This window comes from Panthera pardus, unplaced genomic scaffold (assembly GCF_024362965.1).
Source record: "Panthera pardus isolate Hobbes unplaced genomic scaffold, ASM2436296v1 HiC_scaffold_26, whole genome shotgun sequence".
Lineage (NCBI taxonomy): Eukaryota > Metazoa > Chordata > Mammalia > Carnivora > Felidae > Panthera > Panthera pardus.
Window position 1 is genome coordinate 33,703,534 of NW_026526832.1, and position 13,096 is coordinate 33,716,629.

At 56.2% G+C, this 13,096-nt stretch overlaps 2 long non-coding RNA genes across 2 annotated transcripts in view; both read right to left on the reverse strand.

Moving 5' to 3' along the window:
* The window catches only part of LOC128773688 (uncharacterized), a 28,222-nt gene extending 20,068 nt beyond the window's left edge, over positions 1-8,154 (reverse strand). Inside the window, exon 1 of the long non-coding RNA XR_008418106.1 lies at positions 7,928-8,154. This is a non-coding gene — a long non-coding RNA (uncharacterized LOC128773688). The remainder of the gene's footprint in view (positions 1-7,927) is intronic.
* Positions 6,058-7,059, reverse strand: LOC109268717 (uncharacterized). The gene is made up of 2 exons (XR_008418108.1): positions 6,924-7,059; positions 6,058-6,688 (listed from the first exon to the last, which is right to left on the reverse strand). It is a non-coding gene; the product is annotated as an uncharacterized LOC109268717 (long non-coding RNA).
* Positions 8,155-13,096: the final 4,942 nt, after the last annotated feature.

The following is a 13,096-nucleotide window of genomic DNA, read 5'->3' on the forward strand; positions in this document are numbered from 1 at the left end:
ACTGCCGACAAGCCCACTGCCCATTTGCCCTCGATTTCTATTGCAACCCCTCTCCTTGGGGCTTTCGGGGAAAATACAGGCAGTGGATGGAGCTCACTTCAAAATGTTGCTTTTCACTGAATTCCAGAATCCAGAGCAGTCCCTTTCACATAGTCAAAGCTCAATGAGTCGTGAGGAAACGGACGGACGGATTGGCCTGGCCTTTGCATCTCCCTTCTCTCTTCGCGCAGGGAAGCACTTCCCCGGGCAGCAAACAGACCCTGGAAAGCTGACGGCCCAGCGGGCCTCATCCTGGAGGAAACACCACCGGCCCTCCCCGCCTCGGACCCCGCCGCCTAGCCTACCTCCTGTTGGCTCACAGCAGTGCCTCACTTACAAGCCTGGGAGCTATTCTCCCCTCTAAGACTATGCATGTCTCTGTTCCATTATAGACGGACTTGAAATGCAGCTTTGAGAGTGGTTATATTTCCAAGGTCTAGACAGGCTCCTTGGGGTGCCTTCAGGTTCTACCCATAGACCCAGGCAGATCCTGGCCAGAACTGCCAGGTCCTTGGAGAGCACTGTGGGGTGGGGGCGTTGGAGTCAGATGACCCGGTTTAGAAGACTGCCTGTGTGACTTCGGACAGGGTGAACAACCTCTCTGGGCTGCAGCCTCCTCACCCTTAAAAGAGAATCTACGTTGCGAGACCTTTATGGCACAACTTTATACCTCTCTGGGGGCACAACAGGGTTCACCTAGTCCTGGCTCAGCGTCGCTCCCACGGCTGGGGGACTCTGGCTCCAGGAGAACTCCCTGCAACGTCCTTGAGGAAATCCTGCCTGTTGGAGAAGATGGGAAGGAAGAGGACAGGTGTCACCCAGGCCAGGCCCCATGGCTCAGGGCTCAGCAGCTGCTACCGGTCAAATGAAAATCAGAGGTGTTGAGGCAGAAAGGAAACATTTTGGCCTGAAACGGGAGAGGAGGGACTCAGAAAAGGTGGAGGAACATTCCAGAACCTGACCGTACGTAGTGGGGGGTGGGAGACCCAATTCTCTGCCCCACCCTCACTCTCTAGTAAGGAAACCACAGCCTGGAAGCAAGGGCCTGAGCTGGGGCCACACTGGCTCAGTTTGGGCACACAAAAACACAAATTATAAAAGAAACAAACAAACAAACAAAAAACCCAGTACATTGGACTTCACCGAAATTAAAAAGCTTTGTTTTCAAGATCTTCTGTGGAGAAAATGAAGAGGGAAGGCACAGGCTGGAGAAAATATTTACAAATCCCATTTACACATCTAGCAAAGGGTTTGTATCCAGAATATATAAATAATCCTTGCAACATAAGACAAAAGATTTGAATAGACAGCCAACCGCAGAAGATACATGTAGGAAAACTGAGCACATGCAAAGGCGCTCAATGTCGTCAGTCATTAGTGAGATGTAAATTAAAACTCCAGGGGATACGCTGGACACCCGCTAGGATGGTTACAATGGAAAAGACCGGCCACCCGAGGACAAGGACGCGAAGCAGGTAGAACTTTCCAGTTGCTCTCACATGCTCGCGGGCAGGTAAAACGGGCAGTCGCTTAGAAAACAGGTTGGGAATTTCTTAAGTTCAACATAGGGCGCCTGGGTGGCTCAGCCATTAAGCATCTGACTTCGGCTCAGGTCATGATCTCACGTCACGGTTCATGAGTTCGAGGCCCATGTCGGGTGAGCTCGAGCCCCGCATCAGGTGAGTATGAGCCCCACTTCGGGGGAGAGCCCCACCTCTCTCTCTTTCTCTCCCTCTCTCCCTCTGCCCCTCGCTCGCTTACACACTCTCTCTCTGTAAAAAAAAAAAAAAAAAAAAGTGAAACGCACACGTACCCTCTCACCAGCCCTTCTGCTACTAAGTATGTACCCGAAAGGAACAAAAGTGTACATCCGTAAAAGACTTCTACGTGAATGTCTGTAGCAACTTTATTCATAGGAGCCAAAAAGGGGGAAAACTCAAAGGTCCGTCCACAGCTGAATGGATAAAGAAGCATGGCGCATCCACACCGGGAAATACGACACGGGGGTAAAAAGGGATGGACCCTGGTGGGATAAGATGAATTTCAAAATAATTGCAGGTGAAAGAAGCCAGACGCAAGAGAAAATATGCTCTCAGACTGTACTTACACACAATGCTAGAAAATGCAAACTGACCTAGAGGGCAGAAGGCAGATCAGTGGTTGCCTGGGGACAGGGGGAGGCTAAGGGGGAGCCCGGGGAGCAATCACAGAGGGACAAATCACAAAGAGGAAACCAGGAGTGGTTCATTAGCTTGATCCTTGTGATGGTTTTCTGGGGGTGCACACGTGTCAACACTTAATAAATGGCACCCATTAAATATGTACAGCTTATTGTATGCTATTTATACTGTAATAAAGCTGGAAGGGGGAAAAAAATCACTCCAAAGTAACAATAAATTCCAAAAGGCAGCAACAACATAAAACATTCTGTAATCACCGTGCAATTAAGTTAAAAATACAAGACAAGGGGCGCCTGGGTGGCTCAGTTGGTTAACCGACCGACTTCGGCTCAGGTCACGATCTCGCAGTTTGTGCGCCTGCATCGGGCTCTGTGCTGACAGCTCAGAGCCTGGAGCCTACTCTCCCCGTCTCTCTACCCCTCCTCCCCTGCTCACGCCCCGTGTCTCTCTGTCTCTCAGCAATAAATGAATGTTTAAAAAATATATATATATATGACAAAATCTGTGGGGGAAAGGCCACCATCTTGGGGCAGGAAGAGTCTTTCACTCACGCATCAAAGAAGCGGTCCAAACCCAAACCGCAGAAGGTCTAGAAATAATAATGATGAAAACACCACATGTGAGGTCCTAGGGGAGTCAGCTAAACAAGTCCTCAGAGGAAAATCCAAAGTCTTAAAAACTTACATCTGAATAAACAGACCAAAAAAAAGTGTCCAAAGTAGGAAGTGAGAAAAAGAACCACATCAACCTAAGGGAAGTGGGACAGAAAAGTGCTGGATTAGAAAACCAGCCCCCGACCCCCCAGGCACCTCCTCACTCTTCCTACACCCCTCCCTCCACCCAGGCTCACAGTGGGTGCAAAGCCCCTGACTGCCTTCCCCACCTGTCCTCCCCACTCCCCTCTGGACTCACCAGACACCCCTCAGGGCCTGCTCCACCCCTACCCCACCCCAGCTCTCCTGCCTGGCTCCCCTGGGGAGGAGGGCCAAGGGGACCAGGTGTGAGCACACACCTGGGGGCAGGGGTGAGGGTGTGAGCACTCACCTGGGGGCAGGGGTGGGGGATGAGCACACACAGGGGGCAGGGGTGGGGGGAGAACACACACAGGGGGCAGGGGTGGGGCAATGAGCCCACACAAGGGGGCAGGGGTGGGGGGTGGGCACACACAGGGGGCAGGGGTGGGGGGGTGAGCACACACAGGGGGCAGGGGTGGGGGGTGAGCACACACAAGGGCAGGGGTGGGGCAATGAGCACACACATGGGGACGGTGGTGGGGGTGGGCACACACAGGGGGCAGGGGTGGGGGGTGGGCACACACAGGGGGCAGGGGTGGAGGGTGAGCACGCTCACGGGGCAGGGGAGAGGGGATGCACTCGCAGCTGCAAGGTGTGGGCTACCAGCCCCCAGAAGAGGGTCCTGCTCATGCACCGGCTGAATGAGCAGAGCAGCCGGCAGAGGTTGGGACGGAAGGCAGACACAAAGGCCACCCACACCCCTTCCCAGAGCAGTGGCCCCCACTTAGGGAGCCGTCGGGATTGCCAGGGACCTTCAAACATGCCGAGGCCCAAGCCCCTCCCCCAGACACCCAGATTTAATCGGCGCACGTCTCTCGACTTCGGTCGGCTCGTTGCAAGAACCAGGAGCGACAGGGGAGAGGTGGCCCAGGAGGCAGGAGGGCTGGTCTGGAGCCCAAACATCATTTCTGCCTCTTGCCGGCTGCGCAACCTCAGACCAAGGCGGTGACCTCCCTCAGATATAAGTGTACCTCCCAGAGGTAGCTGGGGATCGAGGATCACTGACATGAGTCTTCGGCTCGGTAGGGGTACCAAGGGGAACTGTCATCACTGCTCTCCCCCCCTCCCCCCCCGCTGAGCAGCTTGATATCTGTGAGCCCAGGGGGCTCCAGGACCACCTGCTAGATCTGGAAATCCAAGTGTGAGCAGGCGGGGAGAGGCTGGCCACGTAGACAGGGCCACCTTGGATCCACAGTCCCCAGCTTCCGTGAGACTCTTCTGGATCCAATTCCGAATGCCTGGCTCCTGGCTCAATGGGCTTTGTCCCAAACATGTAATTTCTATTTTGATTCCGTGCGACATTTAATGAAACGACTTTCAGACACCACGCAGCATGTCTGAGTTATGAAAGCACAGCTTCTGGATCCCCAACACGACACAGTCACAGGCCCCTCTTGTTGCTTCGGGAACTGCCCCTTGTCTCTCGACGGGGTTACACTGAGCCCGCGGATTCGAGGTGCGAGGGGCCAAGGTCGACCTGATGCAAGCCCCCCCCCCCACCTCCCGCCCATCTGCCCCAGGGCTGGCGCTCCCCACCCCTACCCCCGCGGCTTCCCCGCTGGACAATGACAAGCAGCCTCTGCCCGGCTTCCTCTCTCCAACCCAGTGCTGTTCAAATTGCACATCAAAAGCATTGAGGGAGACGGAAAATCAATGGAGAGGATCGCAAATAGCGTTTTTAGAAAAACAAATGAAACAGAAGAGAAGAGAAAACGCTGGAATGCATCGCACACGGTTGGAGTGATCGCCGCTTCCTGGCACCTTGGAAGGGTCAGGTCTCTGTAAAACGAAAGACTGACGGAGCAGAGCTCTAATCCACTGCCATCCGGCCTCTTGGAAACGTACACCTGATCTGTTACTCCTCTGCTAAGTCAGTGAGGGCTTAGGGACAGAGTTCAGATCCCTCAGCCTGACACTAAAAGCCCCCAAGACCCGGTCCCTGTCCACCCGAACCCTCCTTCCCTAGCAGAGGGCAGGGCCAGCCGGGGCCCCTCGGTGCTCGGCGGATCGAGAGGACTGGACAGCCCGACTGAGCGAGCAGTGCGTGATGTCCCCGGGGCCGTCTCCTAGGTGATCCCACACCACCTGCTGACCTCCCCTGGGCTGGGAGGACTTCCTAGATTCTATAGAAGCAAAGGTATAACTATTTCTGGAAGCCTTCTGTTCAAAAGGAAGTAGAAGCCTTACAATCTCTCAACAACTCGGCTATTAAAAATAGAAGTTCCACCTACGCACGGGAACAGTTTGTCGGGGATCACTGAAGGGCCAGAGTCGTAAGGTCGCTCATGTGTTTGGGGGCCGAGGCAGCTGCCGGGCTCAAGAGCCGGAAGAAGACAGACAGCTGCCTGCGGCAGGAGCCACAGCTCCAAGGCCCCCCAAATCTCTAGAAGCACAGGGATGCCAAGTGATAACTCTGCCAACAGCTCCAGAACACTCATTTCCCACACCACGTAAACATCCGGACAAGCACAGGTCCCAAAGAAAATTGACAAAGAAAGCAATCGTGCCTTAGCAAGCCGATGCGAGACTGAGTCTCTGACCTTGGGAGCACCCGAGGAGATGCCCTGGGAGCTGGCTGCCGTCTCTGGCCGCTCCAAGTCCACGGACGACAGCACAACCCAGCCCAGGGCCGGGGGCCAGCGGGGGCTGGAAGAGCTGGTGTGCAGGAGGATTCCGCCTTCAGTCTGGGCTCCGGGCCCCGAGGGCCTGAAGCCGCGGGTGATGGGACCGTCTCCAGAACGCCCTGCGAAGGGGCAACAGCGGCAGGATGGACAGAATGGTCACTTAGCATCGGCAGCCACTCGCAGGTTAGCCAGGACAGGGGACAGGAGGAGGAGCGGGGAGTGAGCCCCATTTACCAACCACCCCCTCAGGGGCCAGAGGCTCCAGAGCATTATCTCATTTAACCCTCACTCTTGTGACCCTTCTGCTACCGTGTCAGAGACCGCAGCCTCTCCCCCACTCACTTGCTCCTGAATTCCCTCATTCATTCATTCCCTCATTCATTCATTCTCTCGTTCATTCATTCACTCGCTTAGTCACTCGCTCATTGAATAGATGTTTATTGAGAGAATCTAGAGCACCGTGCCCGAGTCAGAGGCCAGCTGAAGATACCGTGGGGGCAGCAGACCGCGTCCTTGACCTCAGGGGACTCACAACCTGGGGGGCGGGGGGAAGGGTCAGAAAAGCGGCGGACAGGTGTAATTCTGCATGATAAACCCTCAGAGCAGATGCTGCTGCGGGCCATGGGAGCACAGAGAAGACCCCTAAGCCCACCCCTCCGGGCCTGGGGAGGTACCCAGGTAAAGTGGTCCCCGGAATGAGACGAGTTGGACAGGTAGCAAGGTGCAGGCAAGGGCAGGGAAGCGGCAGAAGCGATGTGTTTGACACCCTGAAGCTCGGTGAGGGTCAAGGTGAAGCCAGCGAGGCACCTGGACTGGTGCAGGATGAGGGCTGTGGCTTTATCTGGAGGACTGGGGGCGCCCCGGGGGCTTTAGCAACACGGTGGCCCCGCTTGATTTACTTTCTGAGAGATCGTTCTGGAGGCTGTGCGGATAACGGACTGGAGGAAGGCAGAGCGGGAGACGGCAGGCTGACCGTGAGCGTGGCGGTAACCCAGGAGGTGGCCGTGGGACTGCGCCCGAGCGCCATCTGGGAGTGGATCCGCAGGTGGTGCTGGGGTGGGGGTGGGGGCCATGAGGCAGAAGGGAGGGTGCGAGGCGCCCCCTCCCGGCCACGTGGGGAATAGCAGAGCCCATCCAGGATTTAGGACCTAGCTCCTGGGGGCATTCACTGAGGAAACAGGCGACCAGGGTATCAGGGGTGCAGTTCGGGGGCAGCATCCCCAAGTGGGGCGCCCGAGTGGAGATGTCTGTCTAGTTGAATGTTCGGTCTGGAACTCAAAACCTACATTGAGGAGAGAGTTGCAATTCCATAGACGGGTGTGAAGAGGCTCCAAGAGAAAACCCTACAGGGGCAGAGAGGAGAGGGGGAGCAAAGACTGGGAAGGAGAGGCCTGAGCGGGAGGTAGGTGTGGGATCGCGAGCCACGGGGATGCCGTGGGGGGGGGGGGTGGGCAGGGAAGTGGGGTTGCTTCCCAGGACCTCCAGGAACCAGGCCTGGAACCAGGTAGGGGCAGGGGCGCCCCGGGGAGGGGGACAGATTCGCCGCTGCCCCCTGGGAGAAGTGGAGGGTGGGGCACCCACAAACATCAAGAACAGGCAAAGCAGCCCAGGTGGGCAGAGTGCAGGCCTGTCACTGGTCCCAGCCTCCCCCCCAACTCCCACCTCAGCGCTGCTCCTTTGCTGGAAACTTCCCTCTCCGGTCTGTACTCACCCCTCCACAACCTCAAACACCACCTACACATCAGGCTCCCGAGTGCCGTCTCCAGCGCCGGCCTCTTCCTCGAGCTCCGGTCCCACGTCCTCACCAGCCCGTCCAGCATGTGCCGACGCACCCGGCAGGCGTCTGGAAGGACACCTGCCCGGACGGCCTCTGGGCCCCTCCTTGCTGCCCCGCTCCTCACGCTTCCCCATCTCAGTCGCCACAACCCATCCTTCCAGGACCCCCGGAGCCTCTGACCCCTCTCTCACACACAGGCAACTCCCGAGCTAATCCCGTCAGCTGTCGTGGCCGGCGTGCCACCTGTCCCTCACCTCCTGTGCCGACAGGAGGGCCCGAACCCACCCTCGTGTCTCGCTGTGCTCTGACCCCACAAATCAAAACCGTCCCTGCCACAGGACCTTTGCACTTGCGTTGCCAACACCTAAAACAAGCTTTCCTTGCCAACCGTGTGGTCTGTCCCCACTTCCTCCTCCCGTCCTTCAGAGCCCTTCCTCGACTACCCACATGAAAGAGCATGAGCCCTTTACCCATCCCCCTCCTGCTTACTTCCATTTCCTTCCCGTGACTTACCGCACGGCGGTTAGTTGGCTGGTTTTCCGCGTCGCCCGCCAGTGCGCGATCTCCGCGAGGGCCTGGGCTTCCTCCGCCTTGTGCTTTGTTGTCTCCCGGCACCTGAGCAGAGCGGACACGTGTAAGGCTTTCAGCAGACGGGTGTCAGTTCCTGGTGTCCCCGACCCCACGCCTCACCCTCCTCCCGACCGTTCGGTCTTGTTTGTGCTACTGTTTCTGGCCCTGGAACAGCAGCGCTCCTACCCGCCCCTCCCCTCTTTCCTTCCCAGCAAGAACAGGTAGGGGGTTCCTCCCCTGCGCTCTACCCTCTCCCTCCCAGACCCAAGCGGCACCCTCCTCGGTGTGACCTTGGGACATAGGACCCTTAATCGCATGCTGTCTTCACTGTAAGACCAGGCCTCAGTCAGCAGCCTCCCTCCATTCAGACACAAGCCGGTGCCATCTACAGCCAGAGGTTCTACTGAGGCCTCCGTGGCAGTAACCGGCAACGCAAAAGGAGAACGCGGGTCGTGCCCACAGGGGTGGAGAGCCTCCCTGGAGAGGCCACATTCGTATAAGAGACGTCATCCCAGGAGAGCCCCAAGACCTGCGTAACTGAGCTTGGCTGGGTGGGCACCGTCCGCCTGCAGACCTAACCCCTGGGCCCAGGGGACTGTCTCAGAAGCAGCAGAGCGGGACCCAGCTGGGTCCACTGGGCTCCAAAGCCCAAGGTTTCCTGAACTGAAAGGGGGCACCAGGACGGCGCCCCCCACTCCCCGGCCGGCCACTGCGGACAGAGACAACCGGCTCCCGGTGCCCAGTGGTCCCCCAAGCCTCCAGAGGCAACCCGGAGGAGTGGGCACCCACGGATCACCGGCACAGCCCCCTCAAGTGGCCATGACGTCTGCATGATGCCGCCCACACGCCCAGGGCACTTGCAGTGGTGGTGGTGACACGTCGAGGGCCGGCCCAGCCCTCCAGGCGCGGGGAGAGGAGGCAGCAGCATCGGCCCCAGGGAAGCCACTGCCTTGTGGCAGCAACCGCTCTCCGATATTTATTAGGGGAAAATTGAAACAGGGAAACAGAACCGAAGGAAAAACTGCTGTCACTCCCGCCTCCCTGAGACAACTGTTTTCACTTCTCCATTTGTGGTACCTCCTGTCTTTATCCATATGTACACATATTTTTATGCCATTGTAACCACGGGACGCAAATAATTTACCGTCTGCTATTTTCCTTCGCCATCGTCCCGTAAGCAGCTCCCCACCATCCGTATCTACCCTTTATAACGACTGCTCAGCCCTCCCCGGGGAGACCGGGGAGAGACTACATAATTCGCTCACCCATGGCCCTTCCGCTCGGCATTCAGATTACTCCCAGCCCTAACTCTCAGTGGAGATGGGAAGCTGAATCCCCTTTTAGAAATTTCAAAATGAGGGGCACGCAGGGGGTGGGGGGGGGGGGGCTCAGTCAGTTGAGCGGCAGACTGCGGGCGTTTTGGGTCACGATCTCGCGGTTTGTGAGTTCGAGCCCTGGCTCGTGCTCTGTGCTGACAGCTGACAGCTCAGAGCCTGGAGCCCGCTTCGGATTCTGGGTCTTCCTTTCTCTCTGCCCCTCCCCCGCTCCCACTCTGTCTCCCTCTCAAAAATAGATAAAATATTTTCTAAAATTTTTCAAAATGAGCCGGCCATTCAGCGAGCATTCGCGGAGGACCTTCCACTTGCAGAGGACACAGAGCCTTGCATGCACACTCCACACACAGGCACAAATACAAACCCACTGCCAGCCTGTAGCTCATGCACCACCCGCCCCTCCCCCGCCAGCTCCCAGCCCTTCCGTGGCTCCCCACCGCCACCAGGTCAAGTAGAGGCTCCCCCCCACCATGGCGCCCCAGGTATCAGGTCAAGTACAGCCTCCCCAAGGCCTGGCATCCCTCTCCGTACCCCACAGGGCCCAGGCTGACCTTCTCAGCACCTAGCGCCCTGCACCGGTGGTGTGGGTAAATGTTCAACAGCCAGCTCTCCAGAAAGGGACCCTGGATTGTAGCATTTACTAATCCCCATGGTGTCAGTACTCCCACCAAAGCGGATTCTGAGCACCACATGCTCAGCAATACACCGTTACATAGTTATTCGCACCACGGAGACACGACAGGCGACAGGCGTCACCAGCCTCAGGAGCCCCGGGAACAGTAACATGGTTAAGACAGAGTTTAAGCCGTTACTATATTTCTCTTTAATATACTTTACGAATGTTGAGCTTACGTCATTTACTTTGTAATAATGGCTGTTGTAAGTAACCACTAGCTCAGTGTTATGAGCTGAATTATGTCCCCCTAAAATTGTCATCCTTCTGGGCTGACAGCTCGGAGCCTGGAGCCCGCTTCGGAATCTGGGTCTCTTCCTCTCTCTGCCCCTCCCATGCTCCTGCTCTGCCTCCCTCTGTCTCTCAATAATAAATAAATGTTAAAAAAAAAATTTTTTTTTTAAAATATTTTAGCTCTACCTAAATACGGTCTGTGTGGCAGCATTTCCATTCTGCCACAGCAGCATGAAAGCAGCCTTGGACAGGCAGACGGGAGTGTGGCCTTGTCCCAGCAAAACCATCTATGAGTGCTGAAATGTGGCTTCGTATCATTGAAACATGTCACGAAATACTATTTCAGTATATCTTTAAAAATTCTTAGCTCAGGGTCTGTACAAAAACAGGCAGTGGACCAGACCTGCTTCCTGGGCCCAGTTTTCTGACCCCCGACCTTCTGTCTGTTCCTCCCCACACACCTCAACCCCCAGCACAGGGCCGGGGACAGAAGGAGGAGAGAGGCTAAGTTAATGTTTAATGATCGAGGGTGAAGAAAGGAAGGTCAGCCAGCCGGGGGCAGCCTCTCCGATTCAGCTGCAAAGACCATTTCCAGGCAACATCATGAATCTTTTTGAATGCAAATTTTTTTTCTAATAGGCCCAGGGAAAAAAGGGCTTTCTGAAATATAAATCAAGTTTCTCCCTGCCAAAGAGACCCATCACCTCTTTGTTGCCTCTAACATTCTAAATGATCTCTCAGAAATAACGGGGTGCCTGAGTGGCTCTGTCGGTTAAGCGTCCGACTTCAGCTCGGGTCATGATCTCACGGTTCGTGAGTTCGAGCCCCGCCTCGGGCTCTGGGCTGACAGCTTGGAGCCTGCTTTGGATTCTGTGTCTCCCTCTGTCTGCCCCTCCACTGTTTGCACTCTGTCTCTTGCATTGTCTCAAAAATAAGTAAATATTTTTTTAAAAAGTTGTTTCTTTTTTAAGAAATAAAATCCAGTGCCTCTTCCATTAATAACTTCTCTATTGAGTATCGCAAAAATGAGCCCAATCAAACCCGCGGAGATAGAACTTGCAATCAGTGTCGCCAGGGGCTGGGAGGGAGGGGGGCCGGGGAGGAACTTGCTAATGGGGGGAGGGCCTCTTCTTGAAGGCAGGAAAATGTTCTAAAGTTGATCGTGGTGATGGTGACACATCTCTGAATGCACTAAAAGCCAACGAAGTTTGGCTTGAAATGGGTGAACTGGATGGTCTGTAATTATACCTCAATAAAGCTGTTTCAAAAAATACGCTAGGCATTAGTCACCTGATTCCTACAATGGCATCTTTTAAAATTAATCTCTACAACCAACGTTGGGCTTGAACCCACAACCGTGAGATCAAGAGGTGCACGCTCTTCTGACTGAGCCAGCCGGTCGCCCCTCACGGTGACAATTTCTAAAGCCAGCCTTTTTGCCACCGTCCCTGCACCAACGGAAACGAACAGGCCCGCTGGGGTGTGGAAATGCAGTTCAGCAACTGAAACCCAGATCGGCCCAGGGGAGGCCACGCCAGTCCCAGGCAGGGCACCTATTTGCACACCTTCCAAAGCAAACCTGGCAGAGCATGTCCTGGGTCCCCGCAGGAGAGTCTGTCCGCCCCCAGGTGGAGGGGAGGCCCGGTGCAAGACCTCGCACAGGCAGCTGGTCCCCAGGATCTTTCTGGAAACAGCTGGAACCTTCCTGCGTTCCACCTGCCAGGCTCGTTATTGCTTCCCACCTCCTTACTAAGCCTGAGATTCCAATTCCCGTGGGAGTGCGTGACCCTCTCCTCCGCCTTCCTAGGGCAGTGGAGGCTCCCCAGGCCCACCATGCCATTGGGGGGTCTTAGGCAGAAGCAAGTTGGGCATGGTTCCCTGGGTCCAAAGCCTGGGCCAGTGAGAATAGAGGAGACTCCTGCCCAGACAGGCCACCTGACCAGTGTCAGGAGCAAAGCAGAGCAGGGCACACAGGCAGAACAGGTAGGGAGCCAGAAGCACTTTCCTCGGGACCAGAGTAGAGGCCTGGGGTGCCTGTTCTCAGAAAAGTTTGCATGCCATGGAACCGGGACACCTGAGTCCCTGACTGGCCGCTGTTTATCTACCTGCGGTCCTCAGCAAGGCCCACGGCCTCCCTGAACCTCTTGGACACATCTGTGATGTGGGGGGCCCCCACGCCCCCAGGGTGGCTGTGGACCAAATGAATTCATGACTGTGGGTGCCGTCCAGGTAGATCTTCGTCGCATGTGGCACAAACATCCTGATGCTCTTAGGAATTTATTGGCTTACTTAGGTGAAGATCCTGGTGAGTGGAACTCAGGCACGGCTGGATTCAGAAAACGAACAAGGTCCTGAAGACCCCGTCTTCTCTGAAGCCCCCTGCGGATCAGCTCTCCTCTCCCGAGTCTGGGCTCCTCTCTCAACAGGGCCTGCCTTCCTGGCCGCGAGGAGGCTGCAGCAGCCCCACACCCTTTGCACCCTCAACTCCAAAGCCAAGGGTAAAAACGGCCTCCCCCGCCCCCAAACTTAACCCAAGCCCTAAGCCTCCGGCTGGGAGAACCCGCAGGGGCTGTCAGAGGGCTTTTGATAGTGAGCAAAAGAGGTCAGTCAGTGGCCTCTGAGGGAAAACGAGGCTTCCCAAGGCCCTGCCCTCTCCTGAAGCGTCTTGCCAACACCAAGAGAGACAGCAGCTCCCTCCCACCAGCTCCATCCAGTTCAGAGTATAGAAAGAAAGGCCTTCTCTGGGTCACAGGCGGTCTCGGTGCGGGTCCTATAATCTCTCAGGTCAGGCCACGCCCCCAAGGCTCTGCCCTCCCCAAACTAGGAGGACCTGACATCCCCACTCAGCAAGTCTTGCCATCTGTCACCATC